The following is a 17,783-nucleotide window of genomic DNA, read 5'->3' as shown; positions in this document are numbered from 1 at the left end:
TTTTGCCAATAACTTGTCAGAAAAATCCCCTTAATTCTTCTTGTTGTTTTGTGATATGAAAAATAGTTTACTAAGTGGAGTTTTTTTTAACCTCAATAGTCATTTAAATTTGACCTAAATCTTCACGTTCACCTAAAAGTTCATTTGAATTCTTTAACATTCTCACTTCTACACTCTGCCCAAGTTTGTCAGATCATCTGAATGACACACAGTTTTGCTAACTGTACTGATTTAAAAGCGACCGTGAAAGCACATAATTCTCTGGACCCAAAGTACGAGGCTACAACTCTGGTAAACAAGACTGGCTCCATGACGCATCTTTCAATGAGCCCTTGAGCTGCCATATTTTCCCACAGTCTACTGGAGACATTTACTTGAGGGCAGTCCAGATAAATATTATCGTTTCTTTGGGATTTAAAAAAAATTAGTATTAAAAAGTTAAAAATGTCTATTGGAGACAAAAGATATCAACAAAGAAGCTTTCCTTTCTATTACATACAGGAGGTGGCCTGAGGCACATGGCAGAAGGAATGGCAAGAGGCTCGATTTTCCTACTGCTTTTAAATATAACTTTTTACTTTAGTTAAAACTAATATTATATGGACAGTACAATTTCTGAAAGCCTCTATGGTTACTAAAGATATCTTATTGGAATGGACAGTAAAATTTTAAAATTAGATGTATATCCATTATCACAAATTTGGAATACTTTGAGAGAAATAATGGAATAAAAATATACAAAGCATACTGAGAAATACAAAACAGATGTCTCCTAAAATTCAGTATATTTATGTGCTTGTAAATAGTATATTTTTCCAAAACATGGCATTTCTTCTTTAGGACAGTTTGTGTGTGTCCATGGGATGGTGGGGGTGGGAGATGGGGAACACATTTTATTCCAATTTCTGCATTTGATAAAACTGCTTAAGACTTAATCTTTATAATTGTTCAAAGTGTGAAAGAATGTTTCTTTTTGATGAAATGTTTGAGTGCAGATTGATAATTTGCATTAAGCTTATTTCCATGCTTTTGTACATGTCCTAGATATTATTTGCTCAGCACCTCTTCCTTGATTTCTGAGCTTTGTCCTTAACAATATATGCCAGAGCTGTTTTCAATATCTTTCAACAAGAATAGGCTGAATCTGGACGTTGTGTTAATTCTCTAACTTGACGCATTTATAAGTTTGCTTTGGAATTCCCAGTTACATGTGCTCAGGTAGTTACAAAACCTTGGAAGTGTAAGGAGTCTTCAGGAACCTGAAGTTCAATTTCCCAAACAGACACGATCCATGTGTTCCGTTTACAAGCAAACAGGAAAAACAAACCTCCACTTTGCCTACTGACTTAGGAAGTGCACATCAGAGCCCCAAATCCAAACAAATAAAGTGTTTTTTTCCACCAAAAGCTACCCTTACTTAAATGTTTTTCTTAGTTATAAAAGAAAAGGAGGGAGGGAGGGAAGAAGGAAAAAAGATTTCTAAATGGGTATGATATCATTCTAACAGCAGTTTTACCTTAAGAAAATGGAAAACAAACAAACAAAAAACCTTTTAAAATTGCTTTCTCTTTGTTTTTCTTCATGAAATTTAGTTATGAAAGTCTATGGTTTCATTTCAGAGAATATCAAAATGAGGAGTTGATACCAAATAGAGCATATATTATCATACTAGAAGTAAATAGGTATGTACTACATCTTTGATTATAGAGTACCAGAGAGTATAAATTTGGATTATTTCCCGTTTAGTTAAAAGCATAAATATGTATTCTCATAAAAAGAATTCTTAAGTAACTCTAAAATGAATAGTGATTTGATAAAGTAATTCTGACAAATTATCCAAGCTCAATCTATTTCTTTTACTATAAAGAATGTACTAAGATTACACTTCCTATCAAAATAGACTAGTACTTAAATTTCCAATTCTTTAGATTTTTTTTCACTCACCTCGTATAACCAAATCACTTTATTCACAAAAGAGGAAAATGGAAAGTGTAAGTGAGTTGCCTTAATTGCCCATAAATACATAGGGACAAAGCCAGAAGTCATTTCCTGATTGGGGGGCTATTTGACACAATCATCTCTTCTTCTCTTAGGGGTTCAGTGAAGTTCATGGTCAACCTAAACATCTCTTCCGGACTTTCAGGAGCGTCATCATTGTTCCAGCCCTTTTTCAATTTTTGTGTCATCTTACGAGTTTATTTTTTGGTGTTGTTTCAGTTAGAAGGTAACAACGTAGAGTTTTACAATATTTAACTCCAACATCATTTATTCCCTATTCTAATTGTTTGTCTCTTTTATTTTTTGCTTTTTAAAAAGTGCATCTAAGATCTTAGAACGTGGCAGTGCCTTCCGACCACTGTCACCACACTGGTGCCACACCGACGGCCAACCGCTCCAGCCAGCCCTTCCCGCCATCTCCCCAACAGCCACAGGCAAATACATTTGATCTCAAAATGTCATAACACATAAACGTCCACTCGTTTTTTCTTCTGAAGGGCAAAGATGCTTCATGGGTTTTTCCTGCATTATTTTTCCCTGGGACAAGCAGTCAAATTTTGTAATAAATAAAACTTTTTATATCGTTCTTAAACCCCTGAGTACATTACCAACCCTTCTCTCCCTCTTCTTTTTCAAACGAAGTTCACTTACTTGCCAATATTTGAAATTAAAGGGTCTTATAGCTCTCTGCCAGGAATCAAGGGACAACTTTCACAGGGCCAGGGACCAAGAACCAAGGCCCAGCACCCCTGACTAAGGACCGGGCATCCCCGCCCCAGGCATTCCTGTCCAGAGGGACCCAGCATGTGAATCAGACAGACTGTCCCTATGGAGCCGACGGACAGCAGGGAGCGGGTTGGTGCCCTTTTCTGCAGCTTGGCTGTCTGCTGAGAGTGTGATCACAGGCCGGAAAAATGCAACCCTGCAGAAGTTGAAGTGTCGGAATTATAAAATAGCAATTAATTAGGTGGCCAAAATTCAAAGTACTGGAAATATGAACGAGTTTTCAGGACAAATGGGATGAATTTATCACATATAGTAGGCAGTCTGCCCAATGGCCATGCCCTTTGGACGAGTAAAATAATTGAAAGCCTGCCGTCTACGACTCTAAGTGAATTTTCTCAACCAATTTCTAGAACTCTTTTGGAACTAAATAGGGTATACGTGCTTTTTGAACTTGACAAATAAGATTTGCTAAAAGTATTAGGTGCTCACTGTTATACGAAGAACTGGACCCCACTATAAAGTATAAATATGACCCTCGGTTTTAGCCCCCTCTTTGTCTCCCCAAGACTCCTATTTGAGTCTTTTGAGAAAGTAGAGTCCTCTTTCTCGGGAGAAGTGGGACGAGCAGCTATGGTGCCACTTTGACAATGAATTACTAAATGATTTGCAAGTTTTCTCTTCAGAAATGCCAACATATGTATTTAAAATTCTGGACCATGTGCTGACTGTAGAAAATACTTAATAGAAAATCTTGATCGATAGGTTATATAATAAAGCAGTCTTTTAAGTTCACCCTGTACTCTCTTGCTTTGGATGAATATAAACCTATACAGGATTCGGATTGATGTTATTAATAATAATAAAAAAATGATTTCCTCCAAAGGGCAAAACTTGTAAAGAGATGTAAATGATCTGGCAGGTTATATTCTGGTGTGTTTGTGAGATCGAATAGTAGTTCAGAACAAACATATTTGTGGCTGGAAACTGTTGTCATTCCATTGACTGACTATTTGATCAAGTACAGCTATGGGAAACTCCATAACACACAGTAGGACGGAAATGTTTCAGGTTTTATGGGTGTGACTGCTCCATGGGACATACCTTTTCTGTCAGTCTTTATACATGTTCTTAAGGGTAACTTTCCACATAACCTTTCCTACCCTAACATGCCTTCTGTGTGCCAGCTGTTGTCATAAAGAATATAGATTAGCAGCTGCATTTGTATATACCAATAATAAAACATCAGAAGGAGAAATTGAAAAAAACAATCCCACTTACACTTGCTCCAAAGACTATAAAATACCTGGAAATAAATTTAACCAAGGAAGTAAAAGATCGGTACTCAGAAAATTATAAGACACTGAAGAAAGAAATGAAAGAAGATACAAATAGATGGAAACACATTCCATGTTCATGGATAGGAAGAATTAATGTAGTTAAAACGTCCATACTGCCTAAGGCAATATACATATTCAACGCAATTCCTATCAAACTACCAACGACGTTTTTCACAGAAATAAAACATATAATCCTAAAATTTATATGGGACCATAAAAGATCCCAGATAGCCTCAACAATCTTGAGAAATAAGAACACAGTGGGAGGTATAACGATACCTGACATCAAATTATACTACAAGGCTACAGTAATCAAAACAGCATGGTACTAGCATAAAAACAGACACATAGATCAATGGAACAGAATAGAGAGCCCAGAAATAAATCCATGCCTATGTGGTCATTTAATCTACGACAATGGAAGCAAGAATGTACGGTGGGATAACGACAGTCTATTGAATAAATGGTGCTGGGAAAGCTGGACAGACACATGCAAAAAAATGAAGCTGGACCACCTTACATCATATACAAAAATAAATTCAAAATGGCTAAAAGACTTAAATGTAACCATGACATTTACAGCATATACAAAAATAAATTCAAAATGGCTTAAAGACTTAAATGTAACCATCTGAAACCATGAAATTCCTAGAAGAAAATATAGGAAGAAACTTCACAGATATTACGCAGAGTAAGATTTTTACTGATATAGCCCCTCGCACAAGGGAAGTAAGAGAAAAAATAAACATGTGGGATTACATCAAACTAAAAAGTTTTCTCACAGCAAAGGAAACCATCAATAAAACAAAAAGGGATCCTACTGAATGGGAAAAGATATTTGCCAATTATATATCTGATAAGGGGTTAATATCACAAACCTATAAAAAACTCACTCAACTCAACTCCAAACAAACACACCAATCAAAAAATGGGCAGAGGACATGAAGAGACATTTTTCTAAAAGGACATACAGATGGCAAACAGACATATGAAGAAATGCTCAACCTCACTAACCATCAGAGAAATGCAAATAAAAACCACAACGAGAAACCACCTCACCCCAGTCAAAATGGCTATCATCAATAAATCAACAAACAACAAATGCTGGCTAGAATGTGGAGAAAAGGGAACGCTTGTGCACTGTTGGTGGGATTGCAGATTGGTGCAGCCTCTATGGAAAACAGTATGGAGGTATCTCAAAAATCTGAAAATGGAACTACCCTATGATCCAGCAATTCCACTCCTAGGTATCTATCCAGAGAAACCCAAAAGTCTAATTCAAAAATCTGTATGCACTCCTATGTTTATTGCAGCTCTATACACAATAGCCAAGACATGGAAACAACCGAAATGCCCATCGGTAGATGACTGGATTAAGAAACTGTGGTACATTTATACAATGGAGTATTACGCAGCCATAAAGAAGAAAGAAATCTTACCATTTGCAACAACATGGATGGATCTGGAGAACATTATGTTAAGTGAAATAAGTCAGACAGAGAAAGACAAATACCATATGATCTCACTTATATGCGGAATCTAAAGAAAAGAATAAGTGAATGAACTAATCAGAAACAGTTTTGAAGACATAGAGGAAAAACTGAGGGTTGCTAGATGGGCGGTGGGGGTGGGGATAAAGGGGAAGGTGAGGGGATTAGAAAACAATCGGTAACCACTAGATGACCACGGGGTTTTGAAAATTAATTTGGGGAATGTAATCAATAATGTTGTAAAGATTGTGTAGGGTATCCGATGGACATGCTCCCATTTGGGAGACCACTTCAGGGATGATATAGATGCCTGATCCCTGCACTGTACACCTGAAGCTGAACAATAATGAATGCCAACTACAATTTACATATGTATGTGTGTATATATATACGTATGTATATACTTACAGGAAGCAGAGTACAGCATTAGGAATCGAGACAGTGGAAATGTGATGGCTGTGTGCGATGTCAGAGGGATAGTGAATGGGGGAGGGGGTTCACACAGTGTGAGGGATATAATGATAAACGTCTAAGTATTACTTTATCTTGTGCACCTGAAACTAATAAAAAAAAAAAGAAAAGAAAAAAAGAATATAGATTAGGAAGAAAATTGAGCGTTCATTGCTGTGTTTCTTTTCACTGCCTTCATGACTTAGAACTGTGAATCAGTCCATGGTAGACGATAACTAGCTCGAGTTGAATACCATGTGGCCGTCAAATACTCTGCTAAGAGCTTTTATTCTCTCAGCACCTCTCTGCAGCTCTGTTTGGTAGGCACTCATTGTCAAACCCACTGTCCTCTCCAAGGTTTACAGATGGTCTGAATGCTGTCTCTCGCTTTGTCTCCCACTTCTAGTCCCCTCACTCATTGCTCCAGCCATATGTGCCTCCTCATCAATAGCAGAACATGCCAAATATGAATGAGCCTCAGGGCCTTTGCACATGCTGTCTCCTGTCTGGAATGTCTCCATGAGCTCCATGGTCCATTTTCCTCACTTCATTCATCTCTAGTCAAAGGTTACCTTGTTAGAGAGGGCTTTCTCACCAGACTATCTAAAATGGTACCCTGGTTACACTCTCTAACCACTTACTGTATTCTAGTTTGCTTAATAAGTATTACTATAGGACATTATATTAGACGTTAATGTAGTCATTCAATAAATACATAATGAACACCTGGTAGATGACGGGCACATTCTAGGGTTGTAAGATGGAGTAGAGAACAAATCGACAAATGTCCCTTCCTTCATGGAGATTACATTTTAGTGAGGAAGATGCAACATAAACAAACAAGTAAAAGAATATGGCATGTTAGTTGGTCATAAAGACAACAGATTTTTTTAATAATAGAGCAGGAAAGGGAATATGAACTGTGATAAGCATGGGATTGAAATGTAAAGTATGTAGGTAACCAGTGAAGGTGACTTTGAAATAAGAAGCTGAGTGCTGGGAGGGGGCTATGCCTTTAGACATCTACAGGAAGAAAATTCCAGAAAGAAGAAAGAGTACTCACCATGTGTTGGAGGATGGGTAGGACAGGTGTAACTTATCAGTTTGTTATCTGCCCTCTTCCACTGGAATGGAACCTCCATTAGAGCAGGAATTTCATCTGGGTCACTGATAAATCCCCACAGCCCAGAAGGGAAAGCTCTGACTAAGCGTGGTTGAGTGAACCAAATAACAACTCTCGGTTTCCAAATGAGGAAATTGAGGCACAGCAGGTAAGTAACCTGCCCAAAGTACCCAGGTAAGCAGAAGTGGTGAACAGAAGGTCTGAAATGATGGAAATCTAAGCCCACAGCCCTATTCTAAGCACAACTTCTGCAGCTATAGGGTCGTCCAGTTCTCTCTGAAAGTAAGAACAAATGGCGTGTTGACTAAAGGGCTGATCCAGGAATCAGAAAAGATTATGAAAAGACAGAAAGACAGGAACTCTGCTGGATTACCTACATTTATTCCCAATTTTATATTTAGACTCAGAAAGATTAACACATTTCCCAAGGTTCATTCTAGAATTGTCTGAATTGCAGTGATCACCACTGGAGAGATTGGCAAGAGATGGGTAATTGGTCTTGGGCCATGTCTTCTCTCTGTGCCTCAGTTTCCTTAACCAAAACATGAAAACATTGGGCTAGATAATCCTTCCATTCTTTTTCATTTGAATAGTCTCTTTTCTCTAACTTCTAAGTCCCTGAAAATACTCTGGAAAGCTTTGAACAATTATTGTGCATTACAAAGATGAGTAGAAATTATTTATGAAGAAAAATGGACAGAGGCATTCCAAGGAGACAGCGTTTTTAAGAGAAGGTAATGGGACATAACCATCCACGTCTTATGGAAACAGTACACATGTATTAGACAGGCATGGCTGGAACTCAAGGTCAGGAGAAAGATAGAGAGGATGTTTGAAGACGCTAAATTCCTGAGCTCAGAATACGATGAGTTTTCACCCCCGTGGTAAGGAGTCTGGACCCTATTCGATGGGAAGTGGAATGCACGGATGGTTTCTACACAGAACAACCAGGATTTTTATATATCGCATATGGTCAGAGGTACATCTGTAGCTCCTACGGGAGGGTCTACAGCAACAATTACTCATTTCCTGTGCCAAGATGCTTCTTTGACATAAATTGTTTCAAGATATGGTGAAAAAGGAAGCGACAGAGCTTTAAAAAATGATTGGAATAAACTGGATAGGTGTACGATAACATTAGAGGATGTTTCCTTCTCCCCCTTTCCATCCTGCGTGAGGTCATCATAATGTGATGTGTATGGTCTACACTCTCGTGATGCTGACCACCGAGGGGAAGATGGCATTAAACCAACACAGAAACCTACTCCCCAAGTCACCTGATGGTATACAAGGCGTAAGACTTGAAGAACAATTCTAAATGGAATGTGGTCAATTTGAGAATTTTTGAAAGGCTATAATGTACCCAAGAATAGTAACTGTGAAAAGAAAGTGGCAGAATTTCTTTTGGTGGTTGCTTCAGTGGTCATGAAATTAAGGAACAATAAAAGCTGTTTATAGAGAGCCCTCCCCCTTATTTTTAATTCCCTTGCTCCCACCCTCCTTCTCATTGTTCCTGGTTATGCTTTGCAGCAGCCATCTGTGTGGAAAGCTCAGAAAGAGTCCTTCATGCACTGTGATTCACCAGTCTTTGCACAGGATTGCATGCCTCGAAACGTACATATTGGGCAACCCACGTGTGTCCCTCATATATACGACCCTGGGGGGAAAACACAATCACACATCTGATGATTGTGTTTTCCCCCCAGGGTTGTATATAATTCACATGGTCAGTTGTACACTGGTACATCTACAGTACAGGGTAATACAAAAATTAACATGCAGTTTCCAGGAATAGCTTGTAAAACGCATGAAGAAAATTGAGTGGGAATCCTTTCTGAACTGGACAACAATGCTAGTGAATGTATTTGAAGACACTTAAAAATGGTTTAAGTTTGTATCGCGTATACTTTACGTCTTCCAAACGTCTTCCTATCTAATAACTTTCTGTATGTTTTTTCTGCCTCTCTATACTCAGAACTGTAATCACAACCTTCAGTTTTGGGTGTATATATTCAGTGTCTCCAAAAATAACTTGAACAGGGTGTGGGAAAGGGAATAAAATTGGTCATTTTTGCTTTGGCTGAATCCTCTCATTTGAATCCCCATTTCCCAGGTTTAAAATAAATGCATTTAATCCATGTTCAGATAACCAAAAGGGTTTCTGGCTTTGCTTCCTCTTCTGGCTAATGGATTTGGAGAGAGTGACTGATTTAGAAAGGGAGGTATTTTATGGGACCACCCAAACAGCTCCTTATAAATGGAGCTCATGCCTATGCACAACTAGTATTGCACACATGCTGGCAGTATTGAAACCTTTTTGGGTTTTCTAAACAAAGCCTTTGTATAGCCCAATATTCTTTATATACACTCATTAGAACTCTTAAGTTTCTCTTTTCACATACATGCCCTTAACCCACCCACAAACCTTAAGACTCAGAAATTCCTATTCTAGTCCATACTTTAGTCCATACTTTCTTACCCACACGTATCAAAAGACACAAAAGGACTTTCACAGCAACAGTGCGTGTGATTGCAAAGCGATAACAACCCAAATGTAAAAGAAGAGAGCAGAAAAAGAAAATGAGGATATTTACATAATGAAATACTAGGTAGTAGTGAAGTAAATAAACATATAACTGACATGCGGCAATATAGATGATGCTTAGAAACACAATTTCGAGGGAACAAAGCTGGTTCTAGTAAGATTATCCAGAAATGCTATCATTTTTTTACCGCTCAAAAGAAACAAAGCTATCACATACATGAAAAGACCATCAGGCCCTCAGCAGCTCGTGACAGTGGCAGTGTCACTGTGATCATTTGTGTGGGAGGGATGCAGTGTCCACTTCCAGTGGCATTATTCAGACCAGGCCCAGCTGGACATGAGGGCAGGCAGATCTTCCATTTGTAGAATACACACCTTGCACAACTGTGCGTGGAGGCCTGGGTAATAGTACTTCTGGGGCAGGGGGAAATCAGGGCAGAGCACCATTTGGGTACTATTCTAGTTCTTCATCAGATACTAGGTTTACACATGTTCATTCTATTGCACATAATCTTATGTATTTATCAAATAACAGAGTCCCAGAAATAATTCTAAAATATATTCCGGGGTTTGGGGGAGAAGAAAATGGGGATATCGAGTCCACTGCTTTCCACACACGGAGAATTTTTTCATTTTACTCTATTCTTTTGCCCCTAAGAATCACTGGGTATTTTGCTTCCAGTACAAGGAAAACACATATTTGCAAATCAAGATACTAATTCATTTAGCTTTATCGAATTCTGACAGTCAGGATTTCCTTCCAATTGTCAACTAAGTGTGGAGATATCCAATCAGGAGTCTATGAAAAGGTGACATATTGTCCCCATTCTCAGTAACTCTCTTCTGCAGTCCTCAGGGAAGTGACACATTTGAAAGACCCCTGACATTTCCAGGAACAAACCTCACTCCTCCAGCCCACTCCATGTCTGGTGAGTCCCTTCCTTCCTTCTCCACACGTAGCGTACAGAAGTGGTAATCTTCTACACAAAAATTTTAGGAGTAATCGCTGGTTCAACTCATTTGGAAATTTAAGAACCAATTTAATTGTAATGGTTGTTTCTTTCTGAAACAAACAGATACGTTCCAGTATAAACTCTCTCAGTTGACTCTTATCTAAGGTACTGTCATTTTAATTACAAAATAAACATAAATGCCTCCCATGGGCATGATAAAATCATATTCTCAACAAGCACCTTGCATCTCAATCTTAATATGATTTAAAAACTCATTATATTTTCAAATTATGTAAACATACTTGAAGATGCATGAAGTCCCATGCTGTATTTCTGAAGCATGAAAGCAAAGATATCTGCCAGTTATTAATCTAACATATGCTCCTAGACAAAATACATTTTACTTTTTTAAACACCTATGATAACTGTTTATCAATACATAATATTGAAAGCACAAAATAATTGATTCCATATTCCTGCTTATATCTATGTTTGAGAAGAAGCCACTACTTCTGTAGAAATCTAACATCTCGTTTTTATATCTGCAGGAATATTGTAAGTAAAGTGCTAATTTTTAGAAAGTTTTGATTAAGTCATTATAATAAACATTCTGTTAAAAGAAGGTATTCAAATTAAAACTTTTCTCTCCAGTGCCAGTTGAAGTACACCATCTATATTGTGAGCTACAACAGAATTCAGAGAAGTCCTTTCACATATATAATAGTCACTCTAGTATTTATGAGTTTAACACAAAATTCTTTGCTATGAGAAAAAAATTAACCTATAATTCTCTAAACGATACACATTCTTGATTTTTAGTTAATGTGTGTCTAGAATATACATGTATCATATCATATCTAAGAAAGATAAAAACCCTAAAAAACAAAAACGTGGAGGGGTTATTGCAGAAAAAAGGATGAAAAAAAATCTATAAACTGATTCCAATTAAGTTAAAATAATATCCACGAAAGTGGTTTTTTTGTCCAGCTTGATTAGGTCAACTCCCAACCCTGGCTTCTGAGACAATTTGTTCAATTTTTCTAGCAAAAAAATTGAGGTCAACTCACAAACAAGACAATTTGTTCAATTTTTCTAGCGAAAGAGAAAACGGGGGACAAGTACAGTTTAGAAGAATTTTCAAATAAGACGTACTGACAGATTATAATACGGTGTCTCATCAGATGACGTGGTGTTTTGACTGCATAACTGCAGAAGGCCTGTAATTTAAATGCCATTGAAGACACATAAGCTCTAGCTTGGAGACAGGAATACTGCAAAAATGTTTTGGTCTGTCGTCGCAATGCAGATAAAGTTGTCCCTTTGATCTTGCAGTGCCAATGCCTGTTGTCCAGTAGGGACATATCTTTGTGCTTCTGTCTTGAGCTAAGACAGATTTCACTTCCCATCTAAGTCGTTTTGTTAACATCACATAAAAAGTAAAGTCTATTTTATCAGCAGAGCTTAGTTTTCTTCCATTGTTATTTTAGGTTACTTTATGATTATGCAGTGCTCAAGAAATGTGCCCAAAATACACACATCTGGGTTGAAAGTGGCAGGCCTAACTTCTAATGTCTTGACATGGGCTGTTTAGTAGCATTTGTGTCTTAGAAATCAAGAACATTGTAGTTTTCTTCTCCTTTTTATACATTTTTCTTCTTCAAGAATAGGGACCTATGTTGTTTAGAAGACAGTAGAATACATACATGCGCTCAGACACACACACACACACACACACACACACACACACACACACGACCTCTGTGAGGAACCTTAGCAGCTCATCATCCGTCATAAAATATATACCACAACCACATGCAAAATCACAATGAATTCGCTCCCGAGCAACTCCTGAAATTATGCCAAACCTTGTGAACTGTTAACAATTTTGGGCTTTCAATTTTACACGTTGATATTACATTCTTAAGCGGAAGCCAGGATGTGGGGAGATAATCTACTATGTCTTCATCTTTGGAGAACGAACACAAGGAGCCAGCTGCCGTGGTCGGCACACAGTCTGGTGCTCATTGGTGGGACGTGTACGTCACACATAGAAATTGTCTGGATCACATGACAGTGATAGTAGGTTGGTGCCAAAGTAACTGTGGTTTGAAAGGTTAGACATAAAGGCAAAAACCTCAATTACTTTTGCACTCACCTAATAATTTTCAGGATCCAGTAAACTTTAGGTCTTAAGCATTTATATTTTGATTCTTTTTTATATAAAAAATGAGAAATAATCTTTTTTAAAAAAAATAAACACTGAGTTAGAAATGGTTTTGCCAAGATTGAACCTAATATTATAAATATCATTTGTATCTATTTCTTTATTCTCATTATTCTTAAGGACTACTTCCAGTTTCTCATAGAGATGAAATTTGGGGGATGATAGAAAGCAGTATGTTTAATGGCCAAAAGTAACATTTTATTCTGTCAAATTTATGCTATCGGGTGGGAAAATCTTGACAAGAACCCAGTCAAGTCGTTTGAGTAGTAGAAAGCAAAATGTCGTACGCAGAAATCGTCTGTTTCTTTTCTTCTGCCTTGATACATTTTATTATGCCATAGCATAACCAAGTTCTAAAAATCCATTTCCTGATTGAGAATTCTTTGGAAAATTAAAAGTCATTTAAAAAATGACAGAAAAGTTTAAAAATCTTAATTGGCACTATTTCTGGTACGAAACCTTTCAAACTCACTGAGCATTTCTGTCAAACACCCATTAACAAGCGAACAAACAATAGTAGGACCAAAGCCTGTAACTGAGCTAGCTGTCCATCAGTACTGCCCTCCAAGTGTTGGAGAGGTGGTGTGTCGTCAGTAGAAACAGGGTTTCTTTGGCTGCCTGTCCCAAAATGAGCACTACAGGGGAGGCTTCTGGGGGAAAGCGTGTGCCCAGTGTTTCCCGCTACTCACCTGTGGCATAGGATGAATAAAGAACAGAGAGGGACCTCCCCGAGGGCACATTCCAGGCACACTCCGTACCTGCCTCAGAGCGCAACGTGTATGTCACATGAAGAAAGCACCCATCTGCCGATTGGTGGCCAGGCCTCTGTCATGTGATGAATTCCTTGGCAGCGAAGAGTACATCACTGGACTTTACCCAAACCTCTACAAAACAGAAATGATGTGTAAAAACACCATCAGGTAAAAATAATTCTGCTTATTGATTCTGAAAATAATTCATCTTTCTACGAATGTTCAGGAACAACCCAAGAGTGATGCAGAATTTCCTATGACAGGGGCGGGGGCGGGAGGGGGGGATATGATGCAAAGTGACTTACAGTTAACATAACCAGAAAGGCCGGTGGGGGGAGTGAAGGGCAACCCAAAACAATCCAAGAGAATACGCTGTATATTTTGTGTCTGATTTTGAAATGGTTGTTTTTGAAAAATTCATGTCAACATCTTTCTGGAATCCATAATTGCTAATGGTTACAAGTATCAGCCCAAGACAGACTGACTGTCTTAGCAAAATTACTGGAGCAGCGAAGGTAAACATACCAACCACTATGCAAACAAATATTGCTTTTATGGTTATTTAAACACTCAGTGTACATTAGAGTATTAAAATACTAGGGGAAGGCACAGTATCTTCTGGTTATGACAGGCACCGGTGAATAAAGCTGACAAAATGTTTAAGCATATATAGAATTGGTGTCACAGAAAATATATTAACAGCACAGTGCAAAACCATTTCTCACCAGACGGCCATATCAGAGATCACTGTCACTGAAATAGAAAGCATACATAATTATTTAAAATTGACTATTAGATCATGCGAGAGATTTAATCACTGTGTGTGTAAAATTCCAGAAGAAATAATTAAGCAAAGAGAAATATTAAATTAAATTGGAGATTAAGGCAAATAAAATATACAAGGGGGAATACGGCCATGTTTTGGAGGAAGGGTAGGAAAGAGGAAAAAAAATGAGGAAATCTGTCATATGTCATATGTCAAAAAGTCATATGTTATTGTATCTTTGCACAGTTATTGTGTGAATTGGAGCAATCCCGAATTTGTTCTGAGGAAACCGGTTGAGTTGCAAGGAGATCACTGGTACTGACTTTGATTAATAAGGTAATTGTAGGGTGTTAACTAAAAGCCATTTCATTCTTAATTTTCTGAGTAAAAAGCACTAATGCTCTTATGATGAAGATAATAATTGGTAGCCAATTCAAAGACAAATTAATCCAGTAGTCATTCTGGATTCTTTGAGTCTTTTTAAAGAATAAAAGCATTCTGAATAAATAATGTAGAGATGTGTTTCCAGCTCCAAAACACAAAATTATTTCAGATATTTCGTGAACCCAAACTCCAGTTGGGTATGCTCATCACTGAATAATTCTCTACTTCTTTTGGAGATTTCTTGATTTCTAGCAAATCGACCAGTATCTGATAATCATGTTTCCCGGAGGCACTCTGTATGCCACTACAGAGCATAATGGTTCTCACGATATTCTGAGAATCAATTTCTAACTCCAATTAACCAATCCTCTCCAAAATACTCAGATAGGAGCACATCATGCGATCACTTGGGAAAATGATGACAGATGTGAGGTCATCAAATAAACCACAGAGAGTCAGTGACTTGAGCAGTGTTGGGTTTAATTCTCTCATAATAAAGTGCTCTCTGTCTAAGGTGGTGAAGCGTGGTGTCTGGCCCCAATGGACAGTTGTCAATCGGTAAGAGAAAGGCATCATGCAATACCTACACGTGGTTCAGATTGTGACAAGTTATGCTTTTGTGTTGGGTTCCAAGATGGGCTTGGTACAAAACAGTGTGTCCGCCAGTCTGCAAGTTTCTTGAGCTGCCAGAAAATATCAGAACAATCAGGGCTCTCTGGACTGTGTACCTAGCTTCCTGCCACAGGACACAAGCCACAGCCGGTACAATAGCTGTGGCTTCCAGCTGTCAGGGCTGTAGGGAGAGTGAGCTCATCGCAGGAAGGAAGGGATCCAGTGTTGTTACCACAAGACTACTGTTCCCGTTGGAAACCAGGGACATGGCATGAGTTTCAGCGCTCTGGTGTCCACGTGGTGAGCTACAGGTCTTCAGGCTGAGGTGTGGAGGGTGGAACGTTTGCTTCTGTGGAAAAGGATGGGCCCAGATCACCACAATGTGTGGCAAACAGAGTGAGCGCCCTCAGAGCTGTTTGTGGGGTTTACAAAAGCTGTAAGTGTGACGAGACCTCATCAGCTGAAGCTGGTCTTATAAGCCAGGAAGCAAATAGTGAGGTCTGCCAACGCATGATGAGAAAACGTAGTGTTAACACACTGATTGCTTCATCAACAACGGCGCCAAGGTCTGTCTTTGCTTTTTAGTGCCTGAATAGAGAGCACTGGAGGAGGGTTTTCCAGGACCCAACCAACAACTTCCCCGCTGCGTTATCAAAAGTGTACTATTTATCAAAACCTCTAGAAGCATTTGTTCCAAAGCTAGAAGCAAGGAGTCATGTTCCCACAGGGGAATTTTGAAGACTACATGATTTGGGCGTATTTCCCTGGACAACCAGTCCATATTTATTCACAGGTTATTGAAAAAAACTGCAATTTAACCATTTCTTGCTTTCCTGAGTCCTTGATTATTTATGATGCTGGGTGTGGAACATTTGTTGAATGAACAGACCAGGGGGTGTCTTGCTTCATCTACAAACCAGGCCAGGCTGAGGACACTATCTGAGAAGTGGTCAGTTCTGGAGTCATTGGACCAGCGGTGAAGATGAGGGACTTCTCCCCTGCTGGCATCAGAAACCCCACGCTACTACCACACTCGGCTTTCCCAGCAGTTGCACGTTACTACTGATGGACTCACACTGAGCTAATAGCCCAAAGCGATGCAGAGCTGGAGCCATGTCTTCCCCATGCTACAGGATCTTGGAGCCAGGACAAGCACGTTACGCCTACTCTGTGACACCTCGCTATTATTTCTGACTAAGGCACACATGGATGTACGATTCTAGAGAGCGCCGTCACACCGTTCGTCCCTGCCAATGGTGCCCCCTGGAGGGGTGCAATGCACAGCCTCGCCGGCCATGGAGATAACCCCGTCTACCTTCCAAAGTATCTTTCTCTGAACCATGAATAATTTATTGGCTATATTAGATATCCTGCAGTGTAATGGCATCTTAAATTTAATAGGACCTTGCCAAAGTTTAAATCAAAGTGTTGAATGAGTAGGGCTTGCAGTCCATTTAAGCTGTAAACTCTCTCAGGATAAGAGCCCCTGCACACTTTGGGGGGCTGGGGGGGTGGGGCGGGCAGTAGAAGGGAGAATCATTAGTTCTTTTTTGGCAGGTGGAAACAGGAGGATTAAGAAAACCTGTGAACGAAATATTGATAACCAAGTATTCGCTTATGTAGGAAAATGAACTTTTACTTTGTAGCAGGTGTTAAAAAAAGAAAAGATAAGGATAAAGCCAAATAACAAACTGAAACGTCCACCATCATAGGGAATACTATGTAAGCTACACAGGCACCGTATCTCACCATTTTATTGGCAGTCCTGTTGCTATAATTCATTCTCCAAAGTACTCCGTCTCCAGCTTGGACGGCCTGACACCCACACATGCACATGTGTCCTCTAAAACCACTCCAGGGGAGGGACTTCTGATAACCTGCAGCCTCAGCATGTTCAGAGATGAACGAGCCTCGGGCTGAGCGAGGAAGCTGTGTGTCTTCTAGGAGCACCCAGCATGGAACTACAGTCAGAGACCAAGGAATTGGTCAGAAAAAAAGGGCTTAAAAAGGTGAGCAAATGGGAGGAAGGAAAGTAATATATGAACTTGTCAAAGTCGGGTATGGAATCCAATGGAAAGTGGGGGACACAGGTGTGGAGAAGGGAAAGCAGAGACTCAGGGGGACAGGGCCCAGTACGGCGTCCCCACCATATACTGTGTCTTCCCCACCCAGACTGATTCCGTCACACTGTCCCCAGAGGACCCGTATCTTTAAACCGCCCGCCTCCAGCAGCCGATGTGACTGCCAGCACAGAAATAGAAATTATAGCTTTCAACCCTTCATTTTATCCCTCTTACCTATAATCCTCTAGTTCCAGTCTGTCTGACCACTTGACAAAGTTGTTTTTTTTGTTTGTTTGTTTGTTTTTTTGCTTAAAAAAAAAAGTGCAGCTTTGTGGGACCACTAAAATACGCTTTACACAC

The 17,783-nt window shown here is 39.1% G+C and overlaps 1 long non-coding RNA gene across 1 annotated transcript in view; it reads right to left on the bottom strand.

Moving 5' to 3' along the window:
• Positions 1–17,783, bottom strand: part of LOC308493315 — a 61,914-nt gene that overhangs the window by 9,793 nt on the left and 34,338 nt on the right. The window contains exon 3 of the long non-coding RNA XR_013992670.1: positions 13,605–13,730. This is a non-coding gene — a long non-coding RNA (uncharacterized lncRNA). The remainder of the gene's footprint in view (positions 1–13,604; positions 13,731–17,783) is intronic.

The sequence above is a fragment of the Rhinolophus hipposideros genome, assembly GCF_964194185.1.
Source record: "Rhinolophus hipposideros genome assembly, chromosome: 26".
NCBI lineage: Eukaryota > Metazoa > Chordata > Mammalia > Chiroptera > Rhinolophidae > Rhinolophus > Rhinolophus hipposideros.
Note: the sequence above shows the minus strand (reverse complement) of the source record. Positions and strands in the feature narration are given on the sequence as shown.